Consider the following 22,669-nt stretch of genomic DNA (forward strand, 5'->3'; position numbering starts at 1 on the left):
TCCCCGGGTTCATGCCCTCCCCAAGACCGTGTGTACTCCCGTTTTCGCCGACATAAACTAAATATGCGCAATCCGTATTCAGTGCGCACCCCAAAGCTGCTGAAACTCCCACATACACATCAGACTTTCCCAGAGCAAGAATCACTTCAGACAGATGTGAAAATGGCATACTCGTCATTAAAATCTGCACGCAGGCAAATATTCGTGCGCAAACCTTGATCCGCAAAACACAGCCAAATCGATATGTATTCCAAATGTGCACGCCCATCTTTGAAAACACATCCCAAAATCTGCGCATATCAGCAAATCAGTGAGATCTCCAAACACGCTGACACATCACATATATTACATTTTTCCAGAGCAAGAATCATTTCAAACCATTCAGCAAATGGCTTTTTTGACATTAAAATTCCCACGCACACCAAAATGCGATTTCAACTGCAGATAGGGCGACAGACACAAATCTGTGTGCACCCTTCTAAACATACTTCTAAATCTGCGCACATCACCAAATCCGTGTCCAACACTTCGGTAAATACTCAGGTAATCACTTTTAAATCTGCGCGACTCGCCAAATCCACGTACACTCCATAATACTGTTTGCAGACCCGTATTTGCCTCCACACCCCTGAATCTGCGCATTTTCCAAATAAGTGCGCACCCCCATATTTGATAAAACACCCCCATATCCGTGCGCATCTCCAAATTCTGCAAGGCCAAACAGATATTTCACTGCTGCTCGACGATAAAACATAAAAAATCGCGTGTACTATTAAGAAGCATTAAAAAAAAATTAGAAATACTGGAGTCATGATGATCATGATGAAGTAAGCTGGAGAGAGACATTTGTACACCTGCTGTCCTCCATAATTCAAAGAGATTGAAGGATAAGTTTGCAGGGTGACAAAACCTGACAGGAGCACTTGGTCCTAAAAACTAATGCCTACCGGGAGAAAACAGCTTCTGTCCTTTCCGCACTTTCTCGAGCAGTTTTAGGACTAGGTCGAGCCGGAACACAAGTGGGTAAGGATATGGGCCTCAACATTAAAAATCGGCACGCGGCCCAGAATGCGTGTGCATCTCCAAATCCAGGCGTACCATATGTGGAGCAAAGGTTATTTCAAACGGTTCACAAAATAGCAGGTTGCAGCACAGAATAACAAGATTACTGTTGAAAGTTCAAAGTGCATTTATTTTAAAAGTATCTATAAATGAAACAACCTTGAGATGCGTCGCAACTCCAAATCGACAAAAACTGACGAATCTGTGAGAAGCCCCTGATCGGTAAACATCCCGGTATTGGCTTATACACCCGTAAATATATGCACATCCCCAAATAAGTGTGCACCCCTGTATTCGACAACACACCGCTGAATCTGTACACATCGTCAAATCAGTGTACATCTCTGTATTAGACGATGCACCGCTGAATCCGGACACATCACCAAATCCGTGTGCGTCTCCAAATCTGTTCACGTCACTAAATAAGAGCGCAATTTCAATGATATTTTTGTTGCTTTGTCGATAAATTGAACAACTTTCAGATTCGCCACACATCAAATCCGCCGACACACCAAATCTGTAAGAACACTGAGATCCGTGCGCACTTCCAAATCCCTGTGTGCCCTCATGTCTATATACAACTTGAAACCTGTGTACACACTGACTAGAAAAATAGATAATTCCAAAACCTTTTCAAGAAATGACAAAATATGTGTACACCCCCAAATCTGCAAACTGCCCGCAAATCAAATTAGTATGCACCTCAAATCCAGAGACACTCCCAAATCTGTGTGCGCCCCAAACTTATTGAGAAACAGTCTGAGGAATAGGATATGCAAGTCAATTGTAATATGAGAAACCTGATTTGCAGATGGCACCTGGGTTTCATAGCGTGAGTGGACAGCGAAGTAGTTTATGAAAACTTTCAGCGTCAGTGCAGCAGCTGGAAAAACGGACCGAACATTTTGCAGTTGGAATCTAATGTGACATTCCATCCAGATGGGATCAAGAGCCGCTGCACTTACCCGGACCTACCTGGGTAGATATATACAATAATTGTTAGGGAATTGAGGAATGAGGGAGAGCAGAGGGATCTGTGAATACAGTTCCATAATTCCTATGTAAGCTGTTCGCATCGCAAATCAGTTGCCACCCATATATGCCGAAGTAGCCCTAAATCTGCGCAAACCCTTTAAACATTAGAGAACGGCCTCTGTGGAGACTTAATACCCGTTTGCTTTCCAGTGAGAAATGTTGTAGTTATATATCAGCTAACGACGCATTCTTCGAGGTTAACAAAACTATATATATAGACGGTACAAGAGCCTCAGGACGCGCACGGCCACGTTCAAGAACAGTTACTACCCATCAACAATCAGACTATTGATCAAAAGGGCATAATGTACGCTCACGTGCCCATTCATTGAATATTCCGACAACCAATCATTTCACTTTAAAATCTATTCTATATTGAATAGCTGAGCATGCAAGGAGAAGCGCAGCAGACAGGCAGCATCGGTGGAAAAGGGAAAGTGTCATTTCCCCCTCACCTCCGATGCTCCAGAGAAAAAGAACAAGGTTGTCCAAATTTTGGTTAGTGCACAAACCGTCTAATTCAGGTAGCATCTTGGTGATGCTCTTCTGCACACTCTCCGAATCCGCGTCATCCTTTCTCTGGAGGATGGCCTGAACGGAGTGCAGCACAATTCCAGTGCTGTGATGCTGTACGCTCTGATTCCGCACATGCTCAGCAACCTGAGAAAATGCACCACGTCCATATTCATTTAAAATCCCAGGATATAGAGTGTGTTTATATGTATACCCGCTCAACAAAACAGTCCGTCAGACTATTCCGAAATACAGCTGTTTATCTGGCATGTGGAGAGAGTACTGCAGGGGCTGTCAGGGTGGCCGAGTGGTCTACGGCGCCAGACTTAAGGCGAGAAAGCCGCTTCCTAGTAAACGCGAGTGTTCTGGTCTCCACCTGGAGGCGTGGGTTCGAACCCCACTCCTGACAAATACTCTGTATTACATGTGCTGTTTTTATAATGCAATCACTGTAATTTTACTGAGCGACCAAAGCGTGAACTGTTTGGGAGTACGAGAAAGAAGCAATTAAGATAAAGATTTTGATTTAGTCACAACAGAGAACTGAACAACAGTTCACATGACATGGGATTCGGGCTGCGGAGTTTGATGAGAACGAGGCCTCGGTGAAGAGTGTCTGTGTCACCTTCTCAGCCGCGGCTGTTGCTTGGACAGAATGACATCGAGGCCATTCAGACACGTTGTAGGTCTCTATATTGAAACGGCATTTTACATCGTCGTTCTTAAGCGTACACCTGCTCATTAACGTGCATTTAACACCTTTCTGGATTTGGGAATACCGGATTATCATTCCGCACAGGATTATATTCTCTTTTTGTGGTTTAACAGGCCACTCTTCCTTGTTTTGCAATGCAGATGTTTTAAATCGCACAGCACGGAAAGTAGCCTTCGGCCCAATAGGTTCAAAGTTCTAGGCAGAATAAATTTTGCATCAGAGCCTTTCTATATACATGTATCACCATGTACAATCAGATTCACTTTCTCACGGGCATCACAATAAACATAATAAAATCCATAGAGGACCACACTAACAGGACGGCCAAAACACTCAATATGTATAACATAACACAACACACTGTGCAGAGTCAAGCAAAAGAATAATGATAATAGCAATATTAATTGTTATTTTACGTAATTATCCAGGGCGACTACGAAGCCCTCTGGAGTTTGTTTAGGTGTTACCGCTCTCAGAGACAACCAGATAGAGCTATAAAACAATAGATATTACAGCACGGAAACTGCCCTTTTGGCCCTTCTTGGCTGTGCCGAACCATTTTTCTGCCTAGTCTCACTGACCTGAAACTGCGCCATGTCCCTCCAAACCTCTCTCATCCATAGACCTGCCCAAGTTTTGCTTAAATGTCAAAAGTGAGCCCGCATTCACCACTTCCTCTGGCAGCTCATCCCACACTCCCACCACTCTCTGCGTGAAGAAGCCCCCCCCCCCATGTTCCTTTTAAGCCTTTCCCCTTCGCCTTTAACCAATGACCTGTGTTTTTTTTTCTCTCCTGGCCTCAGTGGAAAAAACCTGCTTGCATTACCCATCATAATTTTATACACCGCTATCAAATCACCCCTCATTCTCCTACACTCCAGGGAATAAAGTCCTAACCTGTTCAACCTTCCTCTGTAACTCAGTTTCGCAAGTCCTGGCAACATCCTCGTAAACCTTCTCTGCGCTCTTTCAAACTTATTAATATCCTTCCTGTAATTTGATGACCAAAACTGCACACAATGCTCAATATTCGGTCTCACCAATGTTGTATACAACCTCACCATTACATTCCAAATCTTGTACTCAATACTTTGATTTATAAAAGCCAATGTACCAAAAGCTTTCTTTAAAATCATATCTACTTGTGAAGCCACTTTTTGGGAATTATGTACCTTTACTCCCAGATCCCTTTGTTCTAATGCACTCCTCAGTGTCCTACCATTTACCTTCTATCTTCTACCTTGGTTTGACCCTCAGAAGTGCAATTCCTCACACTTGTCCGCATTAATCTCCATCAGTCATTTTTCAGCCCTTTCCTCCAACTGGTTCAGATCCCTATGCAAGCTTTGAAAGCCTCCAATATTTATATCATCAGCAAATGTGCTTATCCAATTTGCCACATTATCATGCAGATCATTGATATAGATGACAAATAACAAGGGACCCGACACTGATCCCTGTGGCACACCACTTGTCACAGGACTCCACTCAGGGTAGCAATCCTCCACTACCACTCTCTGGCGTCTTCCAATGAGCCAATGTCTAATCCAATTTACTAGCTGTCCATGTATACCTAGCAAATGAATCTTCCTAACTAACCTCCCATGCGGGCCCTAGTCAAAGGCCTTACTGAAGTCCATGTATACAACATCCACTCCCTTCTCTTCATCTGCTTTCTTGGTACCTTCCTCGAAAATCTCTAATAGATTGGTTATACATGACCTACCACTCAGAAAGCCATGCAGACTTTTTCTAATAAGTCCCTGTCTACCCAAAAAAAATGTAGATCCTATCTTTTAGTATTCCTTCTAATAATTTACCTACTACGGATGTCAAACTTACCGGCCTATAATTTCCCGGCTTAGTTTCAGAGCTTTTTTTAAACAACGGAACTACATGAGATATCCTCGAATCTTCCAGCACCTGACCCGTGGATATCGACATTTTAAATATTTCTGCCAGGGACCCTACAAATTCAACACTAGTCTCCGTCAAGGTCAGAGGGAATACCCTCAGGTCCTGGGGATTCATCTGCTCTGATTTGCCTCAAGACAGCAAGCACCTCCTCCACTTTCATCTTTATAGGTTCCATGACCTCCCTGCTTGTTTGCCTTGTTTCCATAGACTCCATCCTAGTTTCCTTAGTAAATACAGATGCAAACAAAAACATTTAATATCTCTCCCATTTCTTTTGGTTTCATACATAGCCGACCACGCTGATCTTCAAGAGAATCAATTTTATCCCTTACTATCCTTTTGCTCTTAACATACTTGTGGAAACTCTTAAGATTATCCTTCAATCTAAATGCCTAAGCAACCTCATGTCTTCTTTTAGCCCTCCTGATTTCTTTCATAAGTATTTTCTAAGATGAATTACACATTGACAGAGGATCGAATATGCACGATTTAAAATTATTCACTTAAAGCTCAAACATTTAATGCAGATAGTAAATATGATTTCGAAAGTTATAAGAATAAAATTTGTACAATAGAAGCGTACTAGATTAAATGTAAAAAAAGGTTGCGATTCAGGTAGCACAATATCAAATAGAAATGCAGGATACAGTTGACTTGATGGATGGATGAATAATTTTATTTTGTATGTTAATGACTTGGATGTTGGAACTGATGATCTTACGGACGGGTTTGCGGACAGGATGAACATAGGTGGAGGTGCAGGACATCTGGAGGAAGCAGAAAGGCTACAAAAGGACGGAGACAGATTAAGAGAATGGGAAAGAAGTGTCAGATAGTACATACTGTCAGGAAATATATGGTCCTGCACTTGAGCAGATGAAATAAAATGGAAGGGTATTTTTTCAACGCAGAGGAAATTGGAAAATCGGAGGTGCAAAGGGACTCTAGGTTCCTCGTCCAGCATTCTCTGAGGGTTGATATGCAGGTTCCGAAAGTGGTGAGGAAGGCCAATGCGATGTTCGCGATCATTTCGAGAGGAATGGAGTATGGATGCAGCAATGGGATTTTCAAGTTTTTAAATGCACTGACGTGGCCTTACCTTGAGTATTATGAGCAGTTTGGAGCCCCTTGTCTGAGATAGGATATGCTGTCACTGAAGACGGTCCAAAGGTGGTTTAGAAAATTATTCCCGGGTTGAAAGCTTTGTCATGTGAGAAGCATGTGACGGTTCTGGGTCTCTACTCACGGGAATTCAGGAGCGTCAGTGGTTCCTCCTTCAACCACCCCTTGATCTCTTTCAGTGTCTATCACTCGTGTCACCCAGCTGACTAATGTACCTTGTCTCACGTGTCCATCACTCATGTCTCCCGACTGGCTACTGGACGGTGTCTCCCCGTGTCTATCACTCGAGTCACCTGGAGGTTTAGGCGCTCCTGCTCCATGACTAAACTTACCTTAATTCAGTTTCAACAGCAGCTGATAAATATATTGATCCCCTGCTGGAACTAGTCGGCGAGACCTCTCTCGGAAAGAGGTGCCCTGTGTTGCTCTAATAGAGCGGCAAGTACTTAAGGAAAAAAAACAAATTCAGACCAGCCAGTGGAAAAGGCGTTTTCGCGTTCCAACATTTTATCAGTTAATCCCTGTTTCCATTCCTCGAACGTTTCAGCAAATGTGGAGTTTCCTGTCGCTCTAGCTGCTCTCAGAACGTAACATAACAGGTTTAGACGGGATGCACCTCACAGTTCCTCCTTTCAGCTAATCAATCTACTTAGCAGGAACTTGCACCTTCTCAAAAGCAGCTCTGAACAAACGGTGAATGGACAAGATGTTCAAAAAGTGTCATGGGGAGACGTGGGCAGTGGACCCAAAAGCACGACACAGACACTGAACAACCAGGAACAGGACTAGGCGTGAGAAGGAAGCAAGGGAAGAGAGGAAGAAAAGACGCTGGACATGACACAGGCCCCGGACGAGACAAGGATTCCGGCTCTGGACTAGGACTTGACAAGGAGAGCGGAACCAAGACATGGAACTGGGTACAAGGAGCCTGGGCTCAGACTCCCAGTCAGAGACTAGACAAGGACCCAGACCCTGGGTCTTCACTCGGGCTCAGACTCCTGAACCCGGCGAGGACAAGACAGGGCTACAGGACGCGGTGTTGGCACAGGACTAGACGTGAGACTATTGGACAGGACAAGGGGTCCCCAGCACAGGACGAGGGAATCCCAGCATCGGGCTGGGCGAGGCATATCGTCAAGACGAGCAGGCAGAGCAGAGGCTTGGACAGGACAAGGACCTAGGACGTGACTGGGACTGGATGAGACCCCGAAGCCTTGACTTGGTCGAAGAAGGGAGGGGGACGCAGAACACAGACCCTAGTAAGAGACAGGAACATGCAAAACCGAGCCGGGACCCATCCTTGGATACAGGACGGAGGGCTGGGACTCATTAAGCATAACACAGAGCCGGGAATCCTCCTTGGATGCAGGACATAGGGTTGGGACTCATTACACAGAACGCTGAACACGACTAGACAGTTCCCGAAGTTAGGAAGCGGCAAAACGGCCGGACCTACCTAGCGAAGACATGGGCACGGATAGGCAGTTCCCAACGCTAGGTAGCCGCAAAACGACTGGACCTACCGAGCGAAGGCGTGGACAGGAACAGACAGTTCCAAACAGGGCGAGGCTCCAGACACAGGAAAAGCGAGGCAAGACTCCAGACAGAGTCAAGGCGAGTCAACACCCCAGAGGAGGCATGGCTCCAGGGGAGGCAAGGCAAGGCTAGTCTGCAGGTGAGGCAAGGCTCCAGGCAGAGACGAGGCGAGGCAAGGCTCCCGGCAGGAAGGTTAGGGGGAGGGATACAGACGGCGGCTTTGGACAGGAACGATCCAGCAGACAGAGGCTGAATCCTGAAGCTATTTATGATGCCAGCCCAAACGAGAATAAGCTGCCTCAACAGAAACTGGGGAAACCCGGAAAACCTGGAATAAGGAACTAGACTGGACCGTGAACCGGAATGTGGATTTCACGGACCGGATCATGACAAAAAGTTCTCTCTGTTCCTCTCTTCGCATGCTCCTTGGATTCCATCTATTTCAATGTAATCTGGGCAGACCAACGATGTTGTGTCAATAGTCTCAGTTACTCCAACATCTGCTTCCGTAAGTACCAGCTTCAAGGAAAATTATCCATCGTAGGGGTACTCGTCAGTACTCACCCCGGAATATCAAGGGCACTCACTGGCGCCAAAGGCAAATGCGTCGGACACCGGTTGTAAGTGGATCTGTAAAGCAAATTATCGTCTGAACTTGTGTAAATTATGTCTCCAGCATAAACACCATCAATCTGTTGAGATACATCAGAGCTTGGCCGCAGTATCCTTGCAGGAATAGCATTTTTCGCACTCCCGCTTAAAATGTCTATCTTCCCGTCAGCTGCAACAGAAAACGCTGTTCACGGCACTGTTCTAAGGACCCTGCTCAGTAGCACCCGTCGCCTTGGTACATCACTGCGTCATATATCGAAATACGCAGCAACGTGGAATCACCAGTGAAGTCAACCACCGAATGCTCTGCGTCACAGGGAGGGTTTCTCCTTTTATACACTGTTGAAAAAAACTATCACATGACCTCTCACTGGCGTGGAAAATGACGTCACTCCACCATCACAAGACCATTACCTCATCTCCAGTATAACCTCAATCACGTAATGGTCACGTGACAACTACCAGATACCCACGGGTACGTAACAATCGGCATTTGGTTCTTGATGGCAGCACCAACCGATATCATCCCAATTACGTCGGTCGTCAGATGTTTCTCGACGACTTGCAAAACCCACACTTGTGTGACGTTAAGGGCGCTTCAGTAACAGAGGTTTCTACGGAGAACTTTGCTCTGATGATGGAGGCCTCCCACTTCTCCATCTTGTCTTCCTGCTCTATAACATCTCTGAGTAAAGACGGAAGAGGCCGCATCTTTCGGGTCATTCGAATACGTAGAGCAATCACGTCAGGTGACAACCCGCTCTTCACAATTTACTCTTCCTCAGTTTCTCATAGACAGTTGAATGCACCCTTTGTAGTTCAAACAGCGCAGCATCTTCACCAATCTGAAAATGTAGGCAAGCAAACAGCTCCTTCTTACTAAAATGTGGGCCTGACCTTCAACCTCAGATCGGCAGCGCTTTCAGCAGCGGCAATAGCATCTTCCAGAGCTTGCAGGTAATTCGCTGATATGGCAACAGATCTTCCGCCTTTAGGAAACTCGCTGTATCAGCAGACGGACCGTTTAAGTTCTCTGCCAGTCTCATTTTCCTCATATTATTCATCCAGTAACTGAGAAGTCTGTTCAGCCCAAGCTTCATGTTCTTCATCCCCATCGGATATGGGCTTGATGCCACCGAACTTTCCAAGCCTACAAAACTGGCTTTCCGAAGAAATCCCTCTGCGTTTATCAGCCAGAGATGTAAAGACAAACCGAGTTCAGAATTTAAATCAACTGCTGAATGAATCATTAGACAGATTAACATCAGACAGATTCTTCGCCTCACTCCGCAGAAACGAGAGCAACTTGTCTTTAAAGTCTTTGGCGTCAGTTACGGGAAACTCGACTTCCAATTCAGCACTCTCTGCTTTACTCCCCTCTTCACGGAAAGTATGGACAGCCCATGGCCCCGCCTCTCCAGATACTCCAATGGGAACAGGCAGATCCTCTCCCGTCAGATCATCGCATGTTTGGATAAAACCATATTTACCCGCCATTTAGTCAAACTACCGTCCCATTATCGTAACGTTCACTAATATTTACGATAATTGAAACCCTTAAGCAATTAATTAATCTGGTCTTTTCCTCATTGACCCCTTCGTTCTCGTTCGTTCATTTGTGGCTAGACCTGCTTACCCGGAATGTGAATTTCATGCTCAGATTTCTGTCGGGCAAGTTCATTGTGCCGTGGCCATTTACTTCGGCTGATCATTGTATCCACCTGTCCGCGGGAAGAGAAAACACCCCCCAGCACTTCCCCACCTACTGCTTCTCGGGACATCGCAGAACCAGCTCACTCCCGTCGGTTCCTCCTCGTCCAGAGAACTCTGGTTTTCTATAGAACTCTGGTCAGGTTGCCTGTGGAGTATTGCATTTAGTTTCACTCGCCCCATAATGGGGAGGATGCCGATGATTTGGAAAGGGGATAGAGGAGGTTATCAGGAGGACCTTTAAGAGAAGACCTACAAGGTCTCAAGTTGCTGAAATTGCACAAACTTAAACAGTTCTTTCCGGATGGCAGAAGTCAAGGCAATGACTGGGAGGATCATTCTTGTCATAAAGTGAAGTGATGTTGCCGCTTTATCAGTCTCTGGTTAGATTCCATCTGGAGTTTAACATTGGTTTCGGTCGCCCCGTTATAAGAAAGAAGCCGAGGCTTTGGAAAGCTTTCAGAAAACTTTCATAGGGAGGAGATCTAAAAGGAGGATTTGCACGAACTTGAGTTATTCTTTCCAGAATGGCAGCCACCAAGGGGAGATGGAGACGCATAAATACAGTAAGCAACTGTAAACTTTCTCAAATAATTTATGTACTGGGTAACAGAGGACATGCAGTTCAGGTGAGAGTGCAAAATGTGTGGGGAAATGTTTAAAACAAAACAAAGCAGAGAGTTGCGGGTGTCTAGAATGCATTTCTAGCGTGGTGTTGAAGGCGGCCATTCAGCTCTGTACACAGCCGACATGGATACATCATAGTTCGTCCTCACATCCAAATCTCCACTGTAGACTGTGAACAGCTGCGGTTTCAGCCAGAGACCCTGAGTTACCTAAATGTTTGAAAGTGGTCCATTTATTTCATCTGTCTGTCATTAAACTGCTGACAAATTCTGACACACGCATATTATTCAGAACCCTGCGCGCTTATCCGAAACTTTCTTAAGTTCTTCCAATACCACATTCATAATTTCCCAATTTTCCAGCTGTTCGTCCAATCCTGAGCTCACACTGACACTGCTAACCCCGTGGGTGTGGATATGGAGACTGGGTCTGTGCCTCTACTGTAGGACAGTGGTGCCGAGGTCAATGGAAATATTAACCATCTGTGGTTCAGTATAGCCGTTGTATTGGTAATCTGTGTCTGGGTCTTGGGTTCAGTGTGGGACTGAATCTGAATTTCTCTGCTGTCTGCAACTGTGAAACTAATGAGCTGTCGGTGTCTCTGTGCTTTGTAACTCACCTTGCGTGTCGGGAGAGGAGCGACTGCTCCGATGCCTCCACAGGAGGGATAATCGGAGTTGATTGAAGGTTTTCTCTGTTGGTAGGAGAAGGAAAGTCGGTCAGTGAGGGAGAGGTATATGCCAGACGGTTGTGTGAAGCGGCCGTTGCAGCGTGTGCCACTGTCAATCTGTCGGTCTGACCCTCTGCCTTTTTCACACAGTTATAATATAGCATATGATGCTTGTCTTTCTTTCATTCACTTTCATCCATCCTACGACGATTCATCTCCCAATATAGAGTCCTAAGTTTAATATTTATTATTGGATATTCCCTTTGCAGATCGAATCATTTCTTCCTTTGAGTTTTGGAAGGTCTGTGATGCTCTTAAGATCCAATTACATCAACAACATCTCAAAATCCTTTTCCCAGCACTTTGTGTGTGTCGCCTCCTTCTGAGGATTTCCAGCATCTGCAAATTTTGTCATCTTTAGTACATCAGCATCGTGGTCATCCGAACACCGCCATTCCGCGTGTGTGTGCGCGTGTCCAGGATGATGTTGAAAATGGAAAACCACAGGTAGAGAAGTTTCGGTTCGGACGTGTTGTTGAACTCTATTCACAAGTGGTTAATTAGAGGAGAGAAAAAATGAAATCCGAAATAAATGTGGCTGCTTCGGGTGTTTATCAATGGAGCTCCGACATTCTTTTCACTAGGTGAGGAACCGCAGAGGTAATGCCTAGGAATTTAGAAGCGCTTGTCTTCTGTCGGCCCAATATTTACATCAGAGGCAATGAATGGTGCTGAATTACCAGGACTGTTAAAGTGACTGTAGTCAGTCAGCGGCATAACCGTGTCTCTGGAGACTGATCCTTTCTATAAATTAAGGGCGTTTTGAATACATTAGCTCAGAGTTTCTGAAGGAGCTGTGAATTCAGGAGCAACACAATTGGCAGTTTATCACGGAAATGGCTGATCCAGTCCTTTTGCGGATAGGAGAAGTTTACTATCCTTTTATTTCAGCCTTTGGAATTCTCGGTAAGCTGCGGTATCAGCTGCCGTTGGGGAGGGGGGTATTGAAGTTAATGCCAATATAGTGATTGGTTCTGTCCCTGGTTTCCGCTGCCGCATGTCCAGTCCTAGTATTCGGCATTCTAGGAATGGAATCGAAGCCAGCGACTGTGGATTCTGATATCTGGATCGAAAAATAAACGGCTGTAAGAATTCAGCGAATGCGTCAACATCGGAAGACCTCAGTGGGACAGGCAGATATCTTCCAGCGGTTTGTGTTCAATAATGTGATGCTCGGGTTTCTGTGCTTCTGGTCTCGAAGCAGCTACACTGCATTTGCTACACAGCATTTGTTGTTGCTGATCAATTAACAAAACCGATGTGTTGATTCGTAATTACCAGCGCTGTGAAATGTATTATATTATCCATATAACTATAAATACTGTAAAATGTATTATAATATATCCACATCTGATACCGCTACAGACATCTGACTGTGTCACCGTGCCTGCGACTGGATGTTGAATTATTCTCCCGGCTTCCCTGTGATGGAGTCAGTCGGGGGCGTCAGGTATATCTGAGAGGCGGTATCAGACGAGGCTGTGACTGCTGCCTCAGTCAAAGTTCTGCTGTAAAGTCGGCGAGGTGGCAAATGCTGGAATAGGAAACAAACACGGGAAATGCTGGAAACACAAAGCCTCAGGCAGCTTGTATAGAAAGAGTAAGAGAAAGTCGTGTCATGGGGGCTCTCTGAAAACAGCTCAGAAAATGCACGTTAACTGCTCTCCCACATATTCTATTTTTGTCTGGATGGGTGGTTTCGGGAATTCCTGTTTCTGTTGTGTCCTTCGGCTGTTCTGTCGCTGACAGGGAGTCACAGGGAAGTTGATGATTGTTTAATGCAAGAATCCCGCCATCGGCGTCCGAATTGATTCATTTCATTCATATTAGACGCGGATGAAGCCGATAAAAATGTTCCAAACAGGACTGACTCTGAGGGCACCTTGTTTTATCTGTCCGTTGCCTCTTCATATTTCTGGTCATCAGAAAGGAATCCGAATTTAAATCATTTGACTTTATTTTAATGTGTAAACTCAGCCAGCTCTTGACTCTCTCTTCACCCTTCTACCGCTGAATGCAACAATAAAACGGGAATATTACATGATCCCCGAAAACTGCGGCAATGGGTTTTACTCAGTATTTTCTCAATTTCCTATTTCCCCTCTCTCTTCAGCGAACTTGATGGCGATTGTGATCCTGTCCCGGGATAAGTGCGGTCTCTCCAGATGTGTAACTCTCTACCTGGTGGGAATGGCAGCGGCCGATCTCCTGGTCGTTATCTCGCTTCCGCTCCTCATGTGGACTGCTTGGCTTTATTTTCGCCGATCATTCCTGTTCATCACTCCTGTGTGCAGTATCGGTAGATGGCTGATTTCTGCGAGCACTACTGCCTCTGTCTGGCTGACTGTCTCTTTCACCGTCGATCGATTTGTGGCTATTTGCTGTGAGAAGCTGAAAACAAAATATTGCACCGAGAGAACGGCGGCTGTGGTTATCGGGACAGTGAGTGTGCTGGCCTGTTTGGAGTGTGTACCCTGGGGCTTTGTATACGAGCCTATGATAATAATTGATGGTATACCCTGGTACTGTGTTCTTACACCGAGCTACAGAAACTCTCCCTCATGGGTGGTATTTGAGATGTTTCACCGCATTTTTACCCCTTGTGTCCCATTCTTTCTGATTTTGTTTTTCAATATTCTGACAGCAACTCGGATTATGGTGGTCAGTCGACCCCGCAGGGGGCTCCGGGGACAAAAGAATGGAGAGAATGACAAGGACCGGGAGATGGAGAACAGACGGAAATCGATCGTTTTGCTCTTCAGCATAACCGGTAGTTTCATATTGTTGTGGGGAACACGTTTGGTATTTCACATCTATCAACGGATTTCAAAGAGTTTTGTTTATTATTCTGTCATGAATCCCGTTTACATTATAGAAGAGACTTCGGGAATGCTGCAGATCCTCAGTTCCTGCACCAACACGTGTATTTACGCCCTGACTCAGAGCAAATTCCGAGAGGATCTCAAGAATGTGGTGAAATACCCACTGAATCGGATTTTGGATCTCATTAAAATATAGAAATAAATGCTCTGCAGTAGTACAATTCAGCTGCCTTCACGCTCCTATTCTGTACTCCCACTTGTAATAAACGGAAACAATATGATGAACAGAGTTTCAAACAAAGCAGGAGAAAATCTGTCGATGCTCGAAATACAGAACAACACACACAAAATCATGAAGGATTTCGGCCCGACTAGTTGAATGTTTACTCTTCTCCAAAGTTGCCATCCAGCTGCTGAATTGCTCCAGCATTTTGTGTGTGTTGCCTTACAACAAATATATACATTCGATCGCGACGGCACCACTAGACTCAGCATCCCAGAAAAATCCCCTTTGCATCTCACCCTCGACCCGCTTAAGTTGTGCCTTGAGGCGAACCTTTCAACCCTTCTTCCCGATTCTGACAAAACAGCTTGATAAGGAGTATACTTACGTCGATAGTAACCACTCCTGCTGCCATCATTACCCGTCCTTTACTTTCACGCTAATTTTCTCCACTGTCTCGACCTGTAGTCTATCCCACTGTTTTCCGATTTGAACTAATTTCCAGTAACAGAATGCTAGCTTTCAAAGGGAAGGTGGAGGAGCGGTGGTAGGCGGGCGAGGCGATGCTGTGATCTCAAGAACAAAATACACAGCGAAGCGAAATGAGAACTGATATGATCTAATCCTTCTCAAAGTGCTGGTGAAAGTCTTCAGCTCAGGCAGCAGAATTGGAGAGAGAGGAAAAGAAATCCAATTCTGATGAAAGGTCTCTGCCCAAAGCGTCCACAGTTTCCACTTGTCCACAGATGCTGCCTGACCTGCAGAGCTCCTCCAGCATTTTGGAATTCTAGAGTCTGCAGATTGTCTCTTGCTTGTGACTGGTCTAATCTTAGTCACTGTCAACAAGATATTCGACTATGCCAACACAGAACTGACCTTGGAGAAAGAACGAGCAAAGAATGTTTCAAAAGGATAGTGTGACAGAAACAGAAACTGATAAATAATGCAGCAAAGGTTCAGCTATTTTGAATTGACGCCACTGGGAAATTGGAGGGTCTCTCTAAACAAACACAATCGGGGATAAATTATTTATACAATTAGAAAGATGTTGCGAGTAGCGGCAGTTTGTATTCAGATATTACATTCTCCAGAGAAAGCTGAATTGAGAAATCAATCCGAGTCCTTCAGTGGCTGGTCCATGATGTTTATTAATTTTAATCGTGAGCGGGTAATATCGAAGTATAAACTCTAAATATAAGCTTGGTTAAGACGGGTAATAAGTAGTAAGGATAATCCTGGGAATTGTAAAACAGTGACCACTGAAATCAATGGAGGTTAAACGTTTGAAGGGGATTCTTCACGATAGGTTTGACAAATAATTGTAGAAGCAGAATCACAGGCAATCAAATGGCTTTGTGAGGGGAAGGTCATACCTTACGCACCTGAATGACTTTCTGAGTGAGTGACAAAACAAATTAAGGAGATGGATGATCTGTGTATGGAATTGAGTGAGGCGTTTGACAAGAGCCCCCACAATAGCTCGATCCAGAACGTCGGGAGGCATGGTGAGTATGGGGCAGGCAGTAGTTGGGGCGTTTCCAAAAGATTTGTTCTGTAACCCTGCGTTCTCTGATATCTGTAAATGACTTGAGAGAAGAAGTGGATATGTGGGTTGGTAACTCGCAGTTTGGGGCTCCACGCAGCATAACGGTTAGAGCCAGACGATCCCAGCTCGGAGCGATGGAAATCGGAGTTCATTCCGGTGTTTTTTCCGGAAGGAATTTGTACATCCTCTCCGTGATATTTATGGGTATTCTCACAAGGTAAACGAAAAAAAAAAGAAAATAACTTAGCGATTAGGCTGGTGTAAAATTGAGGTTACTGGGCGCCGTGGCTCACTATTCTTCGCTTCATCTCTAAATGAATCAATGATACCTATGTGGTATTGTGGATAACGTAGAATTTCATCACAATAAAAAGTTCATACACAATAAAAATTTAAAGTGGATTATAGAGTACATATGGTAGATTTGATCGCAGTGTGGAGGAACAGGAGAGTCGTGCTATGCAAGCCTAGAGATCCCCCAACATTTCCAAATAAGTGAATTTAGTGGTTCCGAAGGCTCATGGCTTAAGAACTAGCAACTCTGGATTTGTGATCTGACGAGGGAAGAGATGCTAAGTAAGTCCAGGTAAATGTGTGGCTGACGATTTGTGCAGAAGGTCATCGTATACACACATTATTGGACTCTCTTCCAGCATTTGGTGCGACTGGTGTAAGGAGCACGGGTTTTATACATGTACTGAAAGAGATTTAATATTCTAACCGGGGAGTTTGATGCAGCTGCCCTGGCATTAACATGTGGTATGCGCATGCCTGCTGTTGGGGGGTGGGCGATGGAGTAGGAACTAAAACTGCAGGTGAGCAAGTAGCATTGAATAAAAGGCAGAGACGAGGTCAATGAACGCCAAACTGAAGGCCAGACTGGACCCAGTTAATTATCCCGGTGGCTCCTAGGACGAGGTCAGTTTATGTCACAAAAGGTGTGTAACACTTAAGACAGACGTACTTCGAACCTGGATTAATACGTAACGTAGTGAGCCAGCTGTTACAAAGATCTGGTTCAGAGCAGAAAATGGCTGTCGCGACAATTAAAGCTCTCACACCTCCTAAAATCCGTTAGCAAATCGTCCTACATACCCAGATCTGGTTGTCACCCAAATTCGTGTGCACCCCCATATTTAAAATCCCCCCTCAAAAATGCGCACATCACTGAAATACACGTGCACCCCCAGATCTGCGCATATTCCCATATGCACATTAAATCATCCAGTCGAAGATTCACTCCAAACACAAAATGGCGACGTGGACATTAAATTATCTGCACGCATCCCAAGGTCCGACACAGCCAGATCCGTCTGAACCATCATATACAGCCACAAAAACTTTGCAACTCCCATATTCCTCAACACACCCCTAAATCTGCTCAATCCCCAAATAGATCCGCTGCCCCATATTGGAGCAGACACCCCTAAATCAGCGCACGTGTGCAAATGCGTGTGCAAACCCATTTTCGAGAAATCACCCAAATCCGTGCGCATCCCCGGATTCATGCCCTCCCCCAGAATTCGTGCGCAAACCTTGATCGGCCAAACACAGCCTATGTATACAATCTCTATGTATTCCAAATACATGTGCACGGCCATCTTAGAGAACACACCCCGAAATCTGCGCATATCAGCAAATCAGTGAGTCTCCAAACACGCTGACACATCACATATATTACATTTTTCCAGAGCAAGAATCATTTCAAACCGTTCAGCAAATGGCTGTTTCGACATTAAAATTCCCATGTACCCCAAAATGCGATTTGAACTGTAGATCGGCCGAGAGTCGCAAATCTCAGTTTAACAATAAATACGTCTGCACGCCCATATTAGACAAGGCACGCCTAAATATGCGCACATCGTAACATACGTGTGGACCCTAAATTCGAGAACAGATCCCTAAATTTGCCACATCCCCGGATTCATGTGCATTCCCAAAACCGTGTGAACCCCATATTCGTAAAGACAGCTCTGTCTGCACGGTCCCCGAAACAGTATGAACCACAAACCCACTGACATCCCTACATGCACATTAGATTATCCCAAAGCAAAGACCATTTCAACCAGTTCACAAAATGGTAGCGTAGTCTTTAAAAATCCACATGAAAACCAAAATTTATTCGTCTGCAAATCCTGATACGCCAACACAGCCAAAACGCATCCCCAAGTCTGTGCACATCACCTAATCAGTGCGTTCCCAAAGACGCTGACACCCCACATACAAAATAGATTATTCCAGAGCAGGAATGATTTCAAACAGTTCAGAAAATGTCTATTTGGGCATTTAAAATTCCCATTCATACCAAAATGCGATTTCAACTGCAGATAGGGCGACATACACAACTCTACTGCGTGTCCCAAATTTGTCTGCAGCCTCAAATTGGACAACACACTTCTAAATCTGCGCACATCACCAAATCCGTTCCCAACACTCAGGTAAACACTTATAAATCTGCGCGACTCCCCAAATCCAGGTACATTCCATAATACTGTTTGCAGACCCGTATTTGCCTCCACACCCCTGACTCTGCACATTTCCCAAATCAGCGCGCACCCCCATATTTGATAAAGCACCCCTATATGTACGCATCTCCAAATCCATGAGCACACCAAAGCAGTGTGCACCTCCATACTCGCCGATGCTGCCCTAAATCTCAGCAATTCCCAATTGAGTGTGCACCCAGACCCGCTGACACTTGCACATAATCATGAGGTTATCATCTCAAACTGTTCAGAATGTGCCCGCCTATTTTATTAAGTATGATCGTGAATACACGATCAGAAATGCTGATCAAGTTAACTAGTTCCCAAAGAGAATTCTGCAACGCCAATCAGATGGTTCACTGCTGCTTGGCGATAAACCATAAAAAAATCGCATGTATAATTAGGAAACATTTTTTAAAAAGTACAAGTACTGGAGTCGTAACTGGGTAAGAAGATGGGCCTCGACATTAAAAATCCGCACGTAACCCAGAATGCGTGCGCAACCCCAAATTCCATGTGAACTCAACCCGCTGACAACCGCATATGCACATTAGGTTATCTCAGATTCAGAAACAATTTAAAGTGTTAATCTCAAATCTGTGTGCGTCCGATACTCGAGAACACATCCCTAAATCTGCTCAATCGCCAGACAGATTTGTGTCCACATATTCGAGAAGATACCATTAAATATGTGCAATGTCCAATTCAGTATCACACCAGATATTCCCAGAGCAGGAATCATTTCAAGCAGTTCAGAACGTAGCTGACTGGTCTTTAAAATCGGTACACAGCAAAAATGGCTGCCTAAACAAGAAGAAAATAAGAAATTCAAGGACAGATGTCGACGTTCAAATGACATTTTTGTTACTGTATCTATAAATGGAACAACTTTGAGATTCACCACACCTTCGAATCCGCAGACACGCCAAATCGGTGAGAACACCGAGATCCGTGCGCACCTCCAAATCCGTGTGTACTCTCATGTTTATGTACAACTTGAAACCCGTGGACACACCGACTTGAAAACTAGATTATCCCAAAAACATTTCACGAAATGACAAAATATGCGTACACCCCTAAAATCTGCACACTGCCCGCAAATCAAATTAGTATGCACCTCAAATCCAGCGACACCCCCGAATCTGTGTGCACCCCAAAACTTATTGAAACACATTCTAAGGAACAGGATATATAAGTCAATTGTAACATGGTAAACTGGATTTGCAGTTGACACCTGGATTTAGAGCGTGAGTGGACAGCGGAGTAGTTTATGAAAACTTTCAGCGTCAGTGAAGCAGCTGGAAAAACGGGCTGAACATTTTGCGGTTGGAATATAATGTGGCATTCCATCCACATGGGATCTAGTGTGAGCTGTGGCACTTTGTTCGGACCTACCTGGGTAGACTTATATAATAAGTGGTAGTGAATTGAGGAGTGCGGGACAGCAGAGGTATCTAAGAATACCGTTCCATAATTCCTATGTAAGCTCATAGGATAGACCGACACCCCGAAATCCGTGTGCATCCTTAAACCAGCCGAGGCGCACAAATCTGAGCGCATCCCCGATCCAAGTGCACCAAAATATTCAAACAAACCATGAAATATGTGCAAATGTATTTGACATACCTATCCTTAAATCCTTAACAAAGTTCCAAGTTCGATTTTTAATGTATCTATAAATGAAACAACCTTGAGATTCGTCACACCCCCCAATGCACCGACACACCCAGATCCGTGTGTACCCAAACTCGCCGCGCACATGTCAAGATCTCTGAGAACCCCCAAATCAGAGTGTGCCCCTACATGTACAATTGTACGACTGTTTATCCCAGAGCAAGGAACTTTTCAAACATTTCACAAGATAGGTTAATCCACATTAAAAATAAGAAGAACAAAGCTCGACGTTAAAGTGCATTTTTATCCTAGTATCTGTAAACGAAACAAATTGAATTTCCGCATTAATCCAATTCCCTTGACATCCAAAAATCCACGCGCACTTCCAAATCCGTACACACAACGAATGGGTACGCACTCCGGATCCGTCAACATCTCCCGTTTACAGATTAGATTATCCGAGAGGAGAAACAATTTCAAATAGTTCACAAAGTACCAACCTCCAAGTTAAAAATCACAGTACTAGCAGAGTAGAAAACTGAAAGTATATTTATTAATAAAGTACCTATCAATGAAACAACCTTGAGATTTGTCAGGACCTCAAATCCAAAGACACCCCCAAATCCGGGAGCACCCTTAAATCGTGTACACAACCGAACAAGTTGATTTTCCCAAAGGAAGAGTCACTTTAATGTGGCAGCATTCACCATATAGAAATCGCGAGAACATAGTACACAGTTTAAAGTGCAGCTATTATTAAAGACACTAGAAATGAAATGACTTTGAGATTCGCCACAACCCCAAATCGACCGACAGCAACAAATTCATGTGCACCCAAATGCGCCGACCTGTCCTCATCCCCAATCCTCAGGCACCCCCATATCCGTGTGCACCCCAAATCCATACGGCCATCTAAACTCTGTGCAACCATATTGGCTGATACATCCCTAAACCAGTGCAAACTCCCAATCAGAAAGCACCACCAAATAAGTATATGGTCCCAAATCCACACACACACCCATATAATCACTGTGCACATGTACTCGCCGAAACTCTGCTAAAGCTATGTACGCCAACAAATCCGTATGCACCCCCAAATCCACTGAAACACTCACATGCACATTACATTATTCTGGAGGAAGTAGCATTTCCAACAGTTTCACCAAGTAGCTGGCTCATATGTTAATAATAGCTAGAACAAAGGCCAAGGTTCAAAGTGCATTTAGTATCCGGTTGCTATAAATGAGATTTGCCCCAACCACAGCCCAAATCAGTGTGCGCCAGCAAACTCACTGGCAATTCCACATGCACATAAGAATATCCTTGAGCAGGAATAATTTCAACCAGTTCACAAAATCGTCCTTAATCAATCAGTAAGAATAAAGTATTAACTTGCAAGTGCATTTCTTAATAAAGCATCGTTAAACATCCGGCGACAAGCCAGATCCCTATGAACAACCAAATTCGTGTTCGACCACAAATCCGCAGCATCACTCGAATCTGTGTTCATGCGTTAAACCGTGTGCACCCCCAGATACATGTGTTACACAAGACTGCGCACATTCCAAGTGCACACTCACAAATAAAAGCGCACTCCAAACGCGCTGACACCCCTTTACGCGCAGCAGAGTATGTCAGAGCAAGAATCATTTCAAACAGTTCACAGAATGGCTGCCTCCAGCATGAATATCGTCGAAAGTAACTGTAGATGAAACAAGTTTCAGATACGTCACACTCCAAATCCACAGACACCACAGATCTCTGAAAATCCCGAAATCAGTAAAGACCAGAACATCTCGAAATCAGTGTGCACCTCTATATTGACGGTTTTCACTGAATCTGTTCTCATTGCAAGTCAGTTGCCACCCATATATGCCGAAGCAGACCTAAATCTGCGCAGTCCCAAAGTCGGAGACAACCCAGATACATAACGGATTATCCCAAACCAGCAAACATTTCAAACAATTCAGAAAAATGGCCGACTTGAGGCTAGAAACCCATATGTGCGCCAAAATCCTTTTTGCAGATCGGCGAGACATCCGAATCTGCGTGTCAACCCAAATCCGTGTGCATATTCAAGACTATACGCAGATCACTAAAATCCGTTTGCACCCCCAAATCTGCTGCCAACCCCACAGGCATAAAATGGCTGTCTTAAGCCAACACGGACGTCACCAAATCGATATGCACCCACAAAAACGTGGAGACTCACATATTCACAAACTACCCTAAATCTGCTATCCACAAGGAGGTGCGCACCTCTATATCGGAACACACCCCTACATCAGTGCACTCCCCTAAATCAGTTTGCAACCCTTTATTAGAGAACGCTCCTAAATTCATGCACAACCCCAGATCCTTATGAACCACAAGACCGTGTGTACCCATATTCGACGACA

General features: G+C 44.6%; 1 non-coding gene across 1 annotated transcript; it reads left to right on the forward strand.

Moving 5' to 3' along the window:
* Nucleotides 1-2,903: 2,903 nt before the first annotated feature.
* On the forward strand, nt 2,904-3,019 carry trnal-uaa (transfer RNA leucine (anticodon UAA)). Its single transcript has 2 exons — nt 2,904-2,941; nt 2,974-3,019. It is a non-coding gene; the product is annotated as a tRNA-Leu (tRNA).
* Nucleotides 3,020-22,669: the final 19,650 nt, after the last annotated feature.

The sequence above is a fragment of the Hemitrygon akajei genome, unplaced genomic scaffold, assembly GCF_048418815.1.
Source record: "Hemitrygon akajei unplaced genomic scaffold, sHemAka1.3 Scf000165, whole genome shotgun sequence".
NCBI lineage: Eukaryota > Metazoa > Chordata > Chondrichthyes > Myliobatiformes > Dasyatidae > Hemitrygon > Hemitrygon akajei.